Here is a 13061-nt window from a genome sequence, read left to right on the forward strand (position 1 = left end):
CTCCGGGGATCTTTCAATGGACTTAAAAGCATTTGTGCCAAAGCAGCAGCTCCATGGTCAGGGTGTCAGGAGGGCAGTGATGGGGATTTGCACTGTGATTTATGTTTGCACATAGTAAGGCTGCTGTATCAGATCAAACAGAGGATAAAACCAAGTGGGTTCATACAAATAAAGGTCTACTTCTCTGTCTCACAGCCGTTTGGTGGTCCAGGAGCACAGGGGTATACACAGACCCAACTTCCTCCTCGCTCGTCACCCTGCCCCTAGATCAGAGTTCTCAAAACTTGATGTGAATGTGAGTTACCTGGAGACCCTGTTGAAATCAGTATTGGCTTCATCTGGTCTAGGTTGGGCCCTCAGAAGCCTATTCTGGCCAGTCTTCACTGAGAACAGTGAGGTTGGTGTATGCTTTCCCTTGCATGGTCAGAGGAGGTTCTTATTACTTCATTGGGTTTCCAGCTATGAGAAAGAGAAAAAGAGGGCATGAAGGGCAAATTCTTTATGAGACCAAGACCAGAAATTGCAGAGAGATACCTAACTGACAATAGTTTGGTCACTGTTTTTCTTTTCTTTCTTTCTTTTTTTTTTTTTTTTTCTGAGACAGAGTTTCTCTGTGTAGCCTTGGCTATCCTGGACCAAGCTGGCCTTGAACTCACAGTGACCTACCTGCCTCTGCCTCCCTGAGTGCTGGGACTACAGGTGTTCGACACCGTGCCCAGCTCCATTTTTTTTCTATTTTATAAAGGCATGAAAGTCATGCACACACAGTGACACCAGGCTTCATAGCTTAGCTGTGGAGCCTGTCTGAGCTGCTGCTTCTTTCTTGCACTGCTGGTCGGTTGCTTGATCTATAGCGTCTTCCAGCAAGCCTGGGAGTGCAAATGGAAACCTGTGATTTCCTACAGCTCTCCAACTGCGTTGTTGCCAGTTATTTATTTATTTATTTTAGGATGTTGTATTTTGTTTCCTCTTATCGCTTCTACAAAACTCCCTTCTCCCATCTGTGCTTCCTGCTGGGTACGTTATGGCAAATACCCCCACTCGCAGCCTGCTTTTCACTTTCAGCTCAGTGTTCCATCAATTACATGAAAATTCTACTACTTTGTTGTAAAATAGGCCTCGTGTTGGGTACTTTTGTCTAGATGTGGGCTAATGTGAGTGTTCTGGTCATTTGTACAAAAAGCTGTGTATGTTATGCTTAGACATTTGCTAAGTCAGGTACAGTAAGTGCATTTTCAACTGAAGGTATTTTTAACCTGCTGTGGGCTTATTGGGGATATGACCCCACTGTAAGCAGAGGAGCATCTTTGTAGTCTATTTACTCCTCAACCGACAGATTTGGTTATGTGGCCACGCCCAATTGCAAAGGAGGCTGAAAAATGGAAGCGCTAGATAACACGTGAGGACTTTTCCTAACTAAAGTGAAAATGGAAACACAATCATTAGGGAACTGTTAATAGATTTCTCATATGCCTGTGAGTGATACATGCTTTCTTGGGGGCACGGCAGTATTGAACTCAGGGTCCTGCAGATGCTAGGCAAGCACTTTACAATTACCTTTTTAAATTTATTGATTATAATTAGTTAATTAATTAGCACTCTACTATTGAGTGACGTTCCTGCTCTTTACTATTTATCTATTAGTTTGTTTATTTGAGACAGTGCTTCTTTGTGGAATAGCCCTGGATGTTCTGGAACCTGCTTTGTAGACAAGGCTGGTCTTGAACTCACAGAGATCTGGAATTAAAGGCGTGTGCCACCATGCGCAGCCCCACTCTTTTAAAATTTATCTTGAGTCTTTTTTTAAAAAAGATTTATTTATTATTTATACAGTATTCTGCCAGCATGTGTGTCTACACAACAGAAGAGGGCACCAGATCCCACTGTAAATGGTTATAAGCCACTATGTAAGTACTGGGGATCAAACTCAGGACCTTTGGAAGAACAGCCAGTGTTCTTAAACTCTGAGTCATCTCTCCAGCCCCCTAACTTGAGTCTTATTAGTTGACCAGTAGGGCCTGGAACTCCCTATATAGCTTTAGTTGGCCTCAAACCTGTGGATTTTCATGTCCTTTCATCATCTTTGTAGTTCAGGATTTCTTTTCATTTGATATTACTATCAAATACATGATAATAATGAATGAGGTGGTGTTTATTATTACTATAATTTCCTTTTATCTAGCGAGGCAGGCATTTTCATACTTTGGAATTTCTTTGTCCTTTTCCATCAGTTGTTTTCACTTTAAGTAGGGTTCATTGAGAAAGTTGAATTCTAGGGCAAAGAATTAACCCTCAGCACAGGCAGAAGTCTTGCACATTTGTGGTTTCTTAAAGCCCCTCACAGGACAATGTCAGAAGCAAACACGGTGATTCTCTGGAACCTCTCAAATCTGTTTGTTGATTAGTAACCTCTGAATCCCTTGTCAGCCCATGACACCAGCTAGGATTTGCCCTAGAATCAGACCTGTGTAGCCACAGCTCACGAGGACTCTGTGGACTTTGCTCTGAGTTCTTAGTAGTGCTAGGATAAAAAAAAAAACAAAAAAAAAACAAAAAAAAACCAGACAAACAAAAACTTATTTGTTTCTCTGATTAACTCATCGATTTATTTACATAATAGATTAAGCCACCGAGTTAAACCTAACTCGCATGTGTGAAAATGTAGTGCCGTCTCAGTTCTCTTCTTTGCATGAAAACTCTTTGTGATGTTTAATCTTGCCAGTGTGGTAAGATTGATGATTTCCTAGGAGACAGGCATCTGGGTGTGTTGTGAACCAGTTTCTAAACAGGTCTGACAGTGGTTTGAGACTCAGTGAGTGTGGGCAGCACGGTTGCATGGCCGGGGCCCTGGACTGAATTAAAGGGAGAGCGAATGGAACCATCATTCACCTCTTCCTGCTTGAACACCATGTGGCTCCCACTCTCCCGCTATCAAACCTTTCCCACCATGGTGGACCACAAGGACTACAGCCCCCGCCTACGAGCCTGTATCTACCCTTCCTTGAGCTGCTTATGTCAGGCCTTTTGTCACAGCTGTGAGAAGAGTAACTGATAGAATCGTAATGTTTAGGAGAGTGAGCACCTCTTCTCTGTATTCTGTGTTCTTTCTCTTCTACGATGTGTGCTGGGTAGTTAATGGAGGGAGTGCACTGGCCAAGTGACAGTGGCCAGCCCAAGTCTGAAATGGGATTAATCCTGGTAGTGTGTGTGTGTGTGTGTGTGTGTGTGTGTGTGTTCTTTCCTGTGAGGCAGGCTTCTCTCTTTGGAGTCTTCTGTGTCAAAGTCTTGAACTTTATCACAGCAAAGGAAGGTAGTGTAAAGAAGGAACTTTCACTGCTCTTGATGCAGTCAGTGGTCACTGTTAATCTATCACTACTGTGGCGTGTCAAGACGGTAGCTGGAGCTTCCAAGGAATGCCTGATGTAAAGGCAGACAACAATCACGGCAAGAAAAAAGAGAATATTCAAGTGGAACTTCAAGAATTGTGTTTGCCACTGAGTCCTTTTATGTCTCAGAAGTTGCAAAGTCCATTTTGGGTATCTTTCCATAGCTGTGTTTTACAGGATAGGCAGGCCTTCCCGGTCTTCCCTGTGGCAATCAATGAGTTGGGATTGACATGGTCTCTGTGCGTCTCCTTTGGGAGACGTGCTTAGGTCAGACCTGTAACCCTAGGGTGAGTCTTTCTTGGCCCCAGTTTCTTGTGTGTACAATGAAACCTGCCTCACTCTGTCACTATGATTAATAATTGAGAATGTATAAAAATGCTTAGAGCAGTGCCTGGTATGAAGCAGGTGCTTAACTTGATTCTCTTCTCATCCCAGACTGCTATTCGGGTGTATCACATTTAGGACAAAGTCGGTTTTTCTTTTGAAACCATCTCTGTTTGTTTAGCTGCTCCAGTGTCCCAGTCAATGGACTAAGAGTTGTGGTTCCCCAGTCCATCGACCTATTACTAGTACATTTCTTTGGCTCTGCCAGTTGCTGCAGCTGTCATTTTGCACTGGTATTGATTTACAGTTTTCTCCAGACCCTTCTCTTGTAGATGTTGGTACTAGTCTTGAGCACTAGATGGAGCCATTTTACTATCAATGACTTTCACAGACACCCTGCTCTAAGGAGAACCCAGAATGCCTGGCATGTGTCAACACAGGCCATCTATTCCAGAACATCAGTGGAATCCCTTTCCATTCCGTATCTTCCACTTATGACAGGGAGGATGTAATGCTTCCGAATCACCCAGAAAGTTTATGCATTTGATTTAGTTTTAGAATCCAAGAGAGCAAGACAAATATGGAGTAGATCTAAAAGGAAGCCACACATTTTCCTGACGTTGGACAATGAAGGGCCTGGGAAAAAGTCAAATAAGCATCATTACTTAAAGGACAGACGAGGCCGTGCCACAGTGACCTCTAACAGTGATGGCTTTCTGGGAAGATAGTAAGCAGTTATTATCTTCCAGCACAGAGAAGAACAGAGCTGGGCTTATAGGGCCGCGTGAGACACCGTCCCTGTCGGAATCTCTAGAATCAAGAAAATATAATGCAATAAGGAAACTTATAAAAGAAAAATTGATGTTAATGTTATGCAAGGTTTCAGCATGTCTAGTGTGGACCATTTTCCATTGAAATAGGCGACAGAGGAGTGATCTCTCTTATTACGATGTGCATTTGAACCTTGGCACCGCACAGGCTGGGACAATGATCTTACAGCCCAACAGCACAGGATTTGCTGTATCCAGTTCAACAGTGCTTTTTAAAGTTATTGCAGGTTTTTGTTTGTTTGTTTGTTTGTTTGTTTATCTTACATAACATTAGGGATCTAAATGAGGCTTCTAAAATACTTGTGTTGAGGTTGGGACGTAGCTCACTGTTAGAGTGCTTGTCTGAAATACTGCCATAATGGGCCAGGCTAGAAGAAGGAAATAACCACAGATCTCTTTCTTTCTTTTTAAAGACTTATTTATTTATTATGTATACAATGTTCTGTCTGTATGTACACCTGCACACCCAGAAGAGGGCACCAGATCTCATTATAGATGGTTGTGAGCCACCATGTGGTTGCTGGGAATTGAACTCAGGACCTCTGGAAGAGCAGCCAGTGCTCCTAACCTCTGAGCCATCTCCCAGCTCCCACAGATCTCTTTCTTAACATTTATTCTTTGAGCTTCTCCTTAAGTTGGTCTAGACTGTGGTTTTGCTTGTGATTCCCTATTTACTCCTGTAATATCTGGTAGATGAACAAGGCGAAGGGAGGTAGATTAGCTCACACCATTTACATGTTCATGACTACATAACAAGTCCACAGGAAGGTACCAAACTTTCCTTTTGCCCCAGTCACCTACCCAGCCTGTCTTGTGATTCCACCTTGGACTGGTCTCCCCATCCTCTTCTGTCCTTCAGAACCATCATCAAGCCTGGGGGCCAGCTTTGTCCCCGAGGAGCCACTTGTGGCCTTTCAGGTGATTCTCGGCTCTGAGGATCTGTATAGTTCAGAGGGTTCAGGGAAAGCTGGGCATCCAGTGTTTTCTAGTGCTGCCACCTGTCTGATACCGTCTCAGGTCGTTACATCTTCCCTTTGAAGCTGTGTGTACACGAGTTGCTGGAAGTCCCCCACTGGTCTGATATTTGACAGAAGGCTGGGTACAGGATTAGAAAGCTCTAGTCCCTGTCCTGAGTTAGAACAACTCTGAGGAATAGCCAATTCTCCAGCATTCTCCTGCAGCAAGCATTAAAGCCATCCTCTAGGACTTTGAGATGGATCTTGTTGCATGTAGCTTCTAAGTGACCCCATGTGATCCTTGATCTTCATCATCATGCCCTGGTGTAACCTCCTCTCATTGACTGTGGGATAGACAGAGCGACTTACTTTTGACCAGCAGATTATGACAAGGGTGATGGAGATGCCAATACCATAATTAGGTTATGAAAGCCTGGTGTAGCCAGTATTTGCTACTTTGTGGGTTTTTTTCTCTCCTCCACTCTTATTCCACCCTTCCAATCCCCAACGCTAGGTAAGAGAGAAAGAAGGATAGCGGGGAAAGGGGACATCATTATTAGACTACTTTCTGCAGATTGGGAAGTTGAGGTTCTGGGGGAGAGTTATTAAATTTCTTTTTCTTGTCTCTTTGTGAGTGACTACTTGACAAACCACAACAACAGCAACCGGCAACTGGCAACAGCAGCAGCAGCAGCAGCAGAAGCAGCAGCCTCTGCAGGCTTTCTCAGGGCTCTCACATTTATGTACCCTCTCAAGAGTCCCCAGAATTCCACACCCAGGATTAAAACAGAACCATATTTCCATGATATTTCTGTGCTTTTTAAGGAACCAAAATTTCTTTCACTACAGTCTGGGCCCTCCATATTGTTTGCAGACTATCACTTTTACAGGTTGCATGCTTTGGTGGGGGGGGGGGAGGGGGCAGGGGGCAAAGTACCTGACAATGAAGAGGACAGTCGACAGTCTTTGGCCAACAGCCCGATGGAACCAAGTATGCCAGCATGCACTGAGTGTGGATGCAGATCCTCTCCAAGGGGAACTCTCAGTGGAGACTATAGACCCTGGACCAATACCTTCATTGCACGCTTGTAATGGATTATGACATAGAAGACTTAAGTCCTTGCTGCATTCTTGCCTCAGAGCAACCAGGACTCTGGTTTTTGTTTGTTGGTCAGCCCCTATCCTCCACCCCCCCAGGGTTTCTCTGTGTAGCTCTGGCTGTCCTGCAACTCCCTGGCCTTGAACTCACAGAGATCTGCTTCCTGAGTGCTGAGACTAAAGGCATGCACCACCACTGCCCCAGGACGCTGTTTTTAGTGGCTAGAATTTGAGATCATTTGTCCCCAGGGGGAAATTCAGTGGTGTCCTCTCACCACTTGTCTTGCTTCTCCCATTCTTCTTCTTTTTTTAAAATATTTTATTTATCTTTATTTTATGTGCATTAGCGTTTTGCCTGCATGTATGTCTGTGTGAGGCTGTCAAATATTGGAGTTACAGACAACTGTGAACTGCCATGTGCGTGCTAGGAATTGAACCCAGGTCCTCTGAGGTCCTCTGGAAGAGCAGTTGGTGCTTTTATCCACTGAGCCATCTCTCTAGCCCTCACTTCTCCCATTCTTACCAGGTTTTCCTGAGGAGACCTTTATTTTTAAAGGACCTCACTTTCCTGCCTAATCTTTCCTCACAGGACCACAGTCTGAGGTCCCATCAGCATGCTTCCTTCCTGACAGAGAGTGGGTTTGCCTCTTCCAAAGCCAGCTTTCTCTTCTCTTGAGGCTACCACCTCAGGATGACAAAGTCCATTTGCTCCCCAAGGATCTGTCACTTCATCCTCCCCAAACAGTTCTCCCATGTTGGTCCAGAAGAGCAGTTTCTTTCACTTTTTTTTTCTGCCTCTGAGACATCCTGTCAAACTGAGGTTGTCATATGCACTTCCATGAGTGGAACTGGAAATTGCCTTTATTAGACCCTTGTAGTGTGTGATCTTATGCTCCATTGTCAACACTCATGACACACAGCATGCAAAAGTCCATCTAGAGAGGCCCATGCATTGCAGGGAGCCGTCACGGTGGTTTTGCTGATAAAGACCACTGGCCTAGCGGGATTGGCCATGTGCGACACTGCACACGAGAAGCTGGCAATATTGTACACAAAGATTCTTGATCTTTGGAAGCACTTCCCTAAACATGCAGCCTATAGGAAGTACTCAGACCAGATCACCAGTCAGGAGCTGGGTATGGCCAAAGTGGAACCAGACGTTAAAAAAGTAGAAGGTTTGCATCAGGGTGGTGAAGAAGAAGCGATTCTTCAGGCTGAAAATAAGTCTGGAACTGCAGTGGAAGCCACGGGAGCCACTGGTGGAAGAGCCTCCTGCCAACAAATGGAGTAGCCAGCATGATCACAGTGTCTGAAGGCTGATGCAAATCAAATGTTCTGTTATGCTAAAAAAAAGGAAATCCACCTGAGAGCAAGGATGAAGAGAAAGGGGGAAGCTTGAACTGTAACTGATAAGGAACAGGACCGAAAGGGCACATATTTTGCTTTTCTAGACAAAGATAGCATTTTAATCACCAAATGGATCATTGAGTTAGAATTGTGGTTCTACCCTAATAAACTACTGGAGGTTTGGATTTGGGGCAAACTGGTTTTTCTTATCCATCTTTGGCTTACTCATTTGTAAAATCAGAACACTTAGCTTTCAGAACTCTTGGTAGATTAATGGTGGCCAAAAAGTGTTTTTTTTTTTTTTTTTTTAACGTGGGGGACGCCTTTCCTATTGCCAGGCAAAAATTTACTTGCTGTTTTTTTAGTCTTGGGTACATGAATTGTTTGGCTGACAGATGGTAGAAGTGGAAATGTGCCACTTTCTGAGCCCAGGTCACAAAAGATAGGCAGCTTCTATTCCCTTTTCCTCAGAAGGCTTTGTGAAAACAGCCAGAGATTGCCATGCTGGAGTGTGAGTAGTCTCCGCTTACCCTAGCCTTCTAGCTGTCATGAGAACAAACACACAAAAGAAGCTGTCTTAGAGGAACAGGGTGTTGCACACCTGCAATCCCAGCACTCTGGGAGGCAGAGGCAGGCGGATGGCTGTGAGCCAGGGCCCCACAGAGAAACCCTGTCTTGAGAAAGCCATCTTGTGTTTACCAACCAGTCTACCCATGAGCTAATGTATCCCTGTCCTTTTAGCAGTCGCTGCTTCGTAGAGCGGAGTCTGATCAAATGCGTGATTCACAGGATGGTGAGATCTGATGAGTATGCGGCAAACAACTGGAGAGAGCTCTGCAGCTGGAAGTGGGATTCTGCTCTAACATGACTGTGAAGCAAGCGGTGTTGGCTTTGTGGGAACACTTTGAAGAGTCTGTGAATGACATCAGAAGACCATACAAAAAGCGACTGGTGAAAGCAACATGGAAGGCCAGGGGAGCTGGAAAATATGATCCTTGAAGAAAATTTATGTTAGGTTACAGTCACATAGAAAATAAACAAATCAGTAGGTTTGCCTAGAGACATTTCTTGACTGAATGTTGAAGATTATTCAGTCCATTCTAATCTAGCCTAACTCTTCTTCTTCTTCTTCTTCTTCTTCTTCTTCTTCTTCTTCTTCTTCTTCTTCTTCTTCTTCTTCTTCTTTTGGTGTTGGAGCAGTTTTTGTTTTGTTTTTGTTTTTTTCTGAGCATATTTTACAGAGGAACTAACAGGAGTTTTAAGATATAAGTGAGCCCATAGTCACTGTCACAGCTATCCCCATGTAGGATGTGTTTTGGTGCACACATCTGTGTCTGATGAAGGTTTAAGTGGTGTAATTCACAGGTTCCAGATTTAGCATGAAATTTGATCTCACATGTTGGTCATGGAATGTTAGTGGAAGCCCAGGTAGGAAAGCCAAACAAAAGCAACACTTAGTTGAATGACGTTGTTAGAGAATTATATGAAAATGCTCATTGAATTTTCTCCGTCATTAGAAAGAAAAAGAAATAATGAAAATTGACAATAAAGATACAGAGAGCAAATTCTCAATTTCAATTTGCCTTGCTGAATGACACCTCTTAGATATTTTATGAAAGGTAAATTACATTTGAAATGGAAATCTTTTAAACGGGTTATCTTTGGGGTGGTTATTTTGCACACCTGTAAAATACATTCTCTGTATTTGTGGTGGGCTGGGTAGAAAGATGAATTCCGAAGAAGTTGAGAGGAAAATAATTTCAGAAGGTAATGGATGAACTTGGTCAGGAAGATTAATCAGGGCAGTTGCAAGAGAGGACCATATCCATAACTGGAGTAGAACTAAATATCTGATTGTAATTAAAACTTTAGGTTTCTAATGGCTGCATGAAAGATATTTTAATAAACGTGAAATGCACTTTCTAAATGGCATGCTAACTTTTAATGACTTGGGTGTTTTGTTTGATTAGTAACCTGGACTGTTAAATTAAAGCCAACTGCAAGTGCATGATAAAATATTGATGGTTTCAGGCAAATGAATTGGGGAAGTTATGCTTGACAGACTTTTTGTATCATTAAGGATTTTAACTGGTGGAAAATATATATTGCTGGTGCTTAAAGATAGTTAAAGAGGATCTTCCTGTTTATATGACCTCGTTTTAATTTTACAGTAATAATAAGGGGGAAACCTGAATTATTCACAGATGGTTGGTCAAGAGAGGTCACTTAATTAAAAAAGTGTTATTTTAATTACACCTGTTCACACTCCTGGAATAGGAAATTAAATATTTGGAGGCATTTGATTACTTCTGTTTCACAGAGTACCTGGACTTCTGCTGACTCTTGTAAAGACCTGGGGCTGTCGTGTGGAGCTTTTACTTCTTGGTAATAGATTGCTTTGCCTAAAAAAATTAAGATTTAAAAATAATCATTTTATTAATAGTTTATAAATAATACAAGAAGAAAAAATGTTATGGGCATATGTGTATATGTACATATATTACATATATACCAAATTTGGGGGAGATTTATTTATTTTATATGTATGGATGTTTTGCCTGCATGTATATCTGTGCATCATGTGAGCATGCAACATCCTTGGATTCCAGAAAAGGACATCAGAGCCCCTCAGAACTGTAGTTATGGACCCACTGGCGGCTGCCGTGTGGGTGCTGGGAATCAAACCTTTGGCCTCTAAAAGAGTAGCCAGTGTTCGTGACTGCTAAGTCATCTCTCCAGGCCTACATTTATATTATATATTTATGTGCTGCGCTATTTCTAGTAGAATATGGAGGAAATACACGACGCATCCTAAGGTCTCTGGTGAAACCTTAGCTGTGTGAAGGAATAGAAAAGGGAAACTTTGAGATGATGGAGGAATTTGGAGGACAATGTTTGGATGACAGTTCCAGGGAGCTGAAGTACTGTGTCCCTGTACAGAAGAAAACCATCCACATCATCTCAATTAAGAGGGCTTTGTGAAGTATGGGAAGGACACCTAGAAGAGTGACAGGACAGCCTCTTGAGAAGGGCATCTCAGGTTTATAGAGGGTTTGGGGTTGGAAGGATACAGGACAATTCTGATGTACACAAAGCACTCTGTTTGATTTGTAAGAGGTTGAACATAATTAAGTCACATGATACCAGTTAATGAGCTAATTTCTGCACTTTTCTGGACCACTTGATTATAGAAATGCAGATATTCATTCTGTATCAGATTTGTTCAGGTTAAGTAATCCTCAACTACCGTGTAATATTAAAGTTGTAAGACTTTAAAAATACTTCTAGTTGGTTGGGCTTGTTTTTGACACAGTGTTAAATGTTACTAACTAGAACAGCGACAATAGCTACACTCGGTCAGCAACAGGTGTTGCCAAGTGTATTGATTTCTTGTGAAGCTCTGTGAGACAGGCTAACATTTTCAGATGAAGAATCTCAGAGAAGTGGTGACACGCCTTTGTTAGTAACTGACACAGTCAGAGATTGGACCCCAGGGTTGTAGGTAGGATATAACATGACTGCTAAAAAATGGAAACCCAAATAAAACAGCTTAGACAAAAAGGAAGTCAGTTCCTCTCTCATGAGGGTCTGGGGATGAGAAGGTGTGCAAGTGTGTCCACACGGCTGCCCAGGTCCAGACTTCTGTCTGGTCGCTCTGCATTCCTTAGCACTTCCATTGTGCTTAAGGAACCCTTCCAGCCACTAGCACCCACTCACACCGCAGTCAGCAGGAAGGGGAAACTGAGCACATGCATTCCTGCATATCTTATACATGCCCAGCAGTCTTATTTCTTTGGATTTTGAAATTCTGTGCTTCAATTAAAGTTGCTTAGCGGCTATATCATGTTTGTTGTTCCCACAAACACACACACACATAAAGCCATTAAAAAACCCTTTCTTTCTGTGCCGTACCGAACACCATCTAGAGCTAGATCTGTGTTCGAGTTCACCAGAGTTGTATTTCACATACTGAGCCTAATCTCCACCATCCCATCTTAAATCGTGTTAATGCCTGCGTTTCTAACTGTGCTACTGCTCCGAAGCCTCCCCCAAAGAGTTTTGACTTACGCTCTAGTTTCTCCACTATCACAAACTGTTATCAACGTGACTCTGCCCTTTCAGGTCTCTCTCCAGTTTCTATCTTTTCACTCATTCCTTCTGCCCTCCCCTGATTCAGACTCTCATCTGAATAATAATCAATTGTTCTCGTGTGAGTATGTGTGCACTGTGTGTGTGTATGTGGGATGAGGCACGCATGTCTCCATGTGTGTCTGGACTTTTTATGGCATCTGTTCTCTCCTTCCATCTTCACTTTTCTGTGGCTTTAACTCAGGTCACCAGCTTTAACTGCAAGCACCTTTACCCATTCAGCTATCTTGGCAGCCTGCTTGGGCTCATCTGCTGCTCAGACAGCCACAGTGTCTTCCTGAGGATTCTCCTGGCCTCTAGCCTTTGCCTTCTCCCAACTAGCTTTTCTGCCACTCAAGCCTGGCTTCCTATTCTATGTGTCACTATACTCTTCAGGACTGTCCTGTTGCCCACCACCTGGCCCTCTATGTTATTAGACTTTTTGTCTGAACTTTAGTCAAAGTCCTTCCCACTTTTGCTCTCCCTATTTTTTCCAACCATATTCCTCTTCACTCCCAAGCATATATTTCCTTCTGTGCAAACTTTCTTGATCAGGTTTTTCACTATGTAGACCAGGCTGGCCTCAAACTCACAGAGATCTGTTTGCCTCTGTGTCCTGAGTACTGGGATTAAAAGGCTTCTGTTCAGTATTTCTTCAGTTCACATCTTTCTCTTGCTCCCATCTACCCTTCCCTCCCCTCCCTACCTCTCTCCCTTCATTTTGTCAAGAAATACTGTTTGTGTGTTCATCACTGGCGCTGAACAAACCGAGGCTGAGTGGCCTCCCTCACGCTGCTTGTGGCCTAGGATAAACGTCTGTGGGTTTCAGCTGTGCCTCTCTCCGTGTAGAAGTCTGAGTCAGCACGCCGCAGAGATCCTCTCACATTCCCTTTCACTACAGCGCTGTCCCCCGTATCCAGGAAGTGGAGCCAGCACAGGCGCTCGTCAACAGCTGACTGGACAGAGCGTGCTACACGTAAACACAGTGGGAT

At 43.3% G+C, this 13061-nt stretch overlaps 1 pseudogene; it reads left to right on the forward strand.

Moving 5' to 3' along the window:
* Positions 1–2908: 2908 nt before the first annotated feature.
* On the forward strand, positions 2909–7907 carry LOC129677904 (NADH dehydrogenase [ubiquinone] 1 alpha subcomplex subunit 5-like; annotated as a pseudogene).
* The last annotated feature ends 5154 nt before the right edge of the window (positions 7908–13061 follow it).

This window comes from Psammomys obesus, unplaced genomic scaffold (genome assembly GCF_907164565.1).
Source record: "Psammomys obesus unplaced genomic scaffold, mPsaObe1.curated_primary_1811, whole genome shotgun sequence".
Lineage (NCBI taxonomy): Eukaryota > Metazoa > Chordata > Mammalia > Rodentia > Muridae > Psammomys > Psammomys obesus.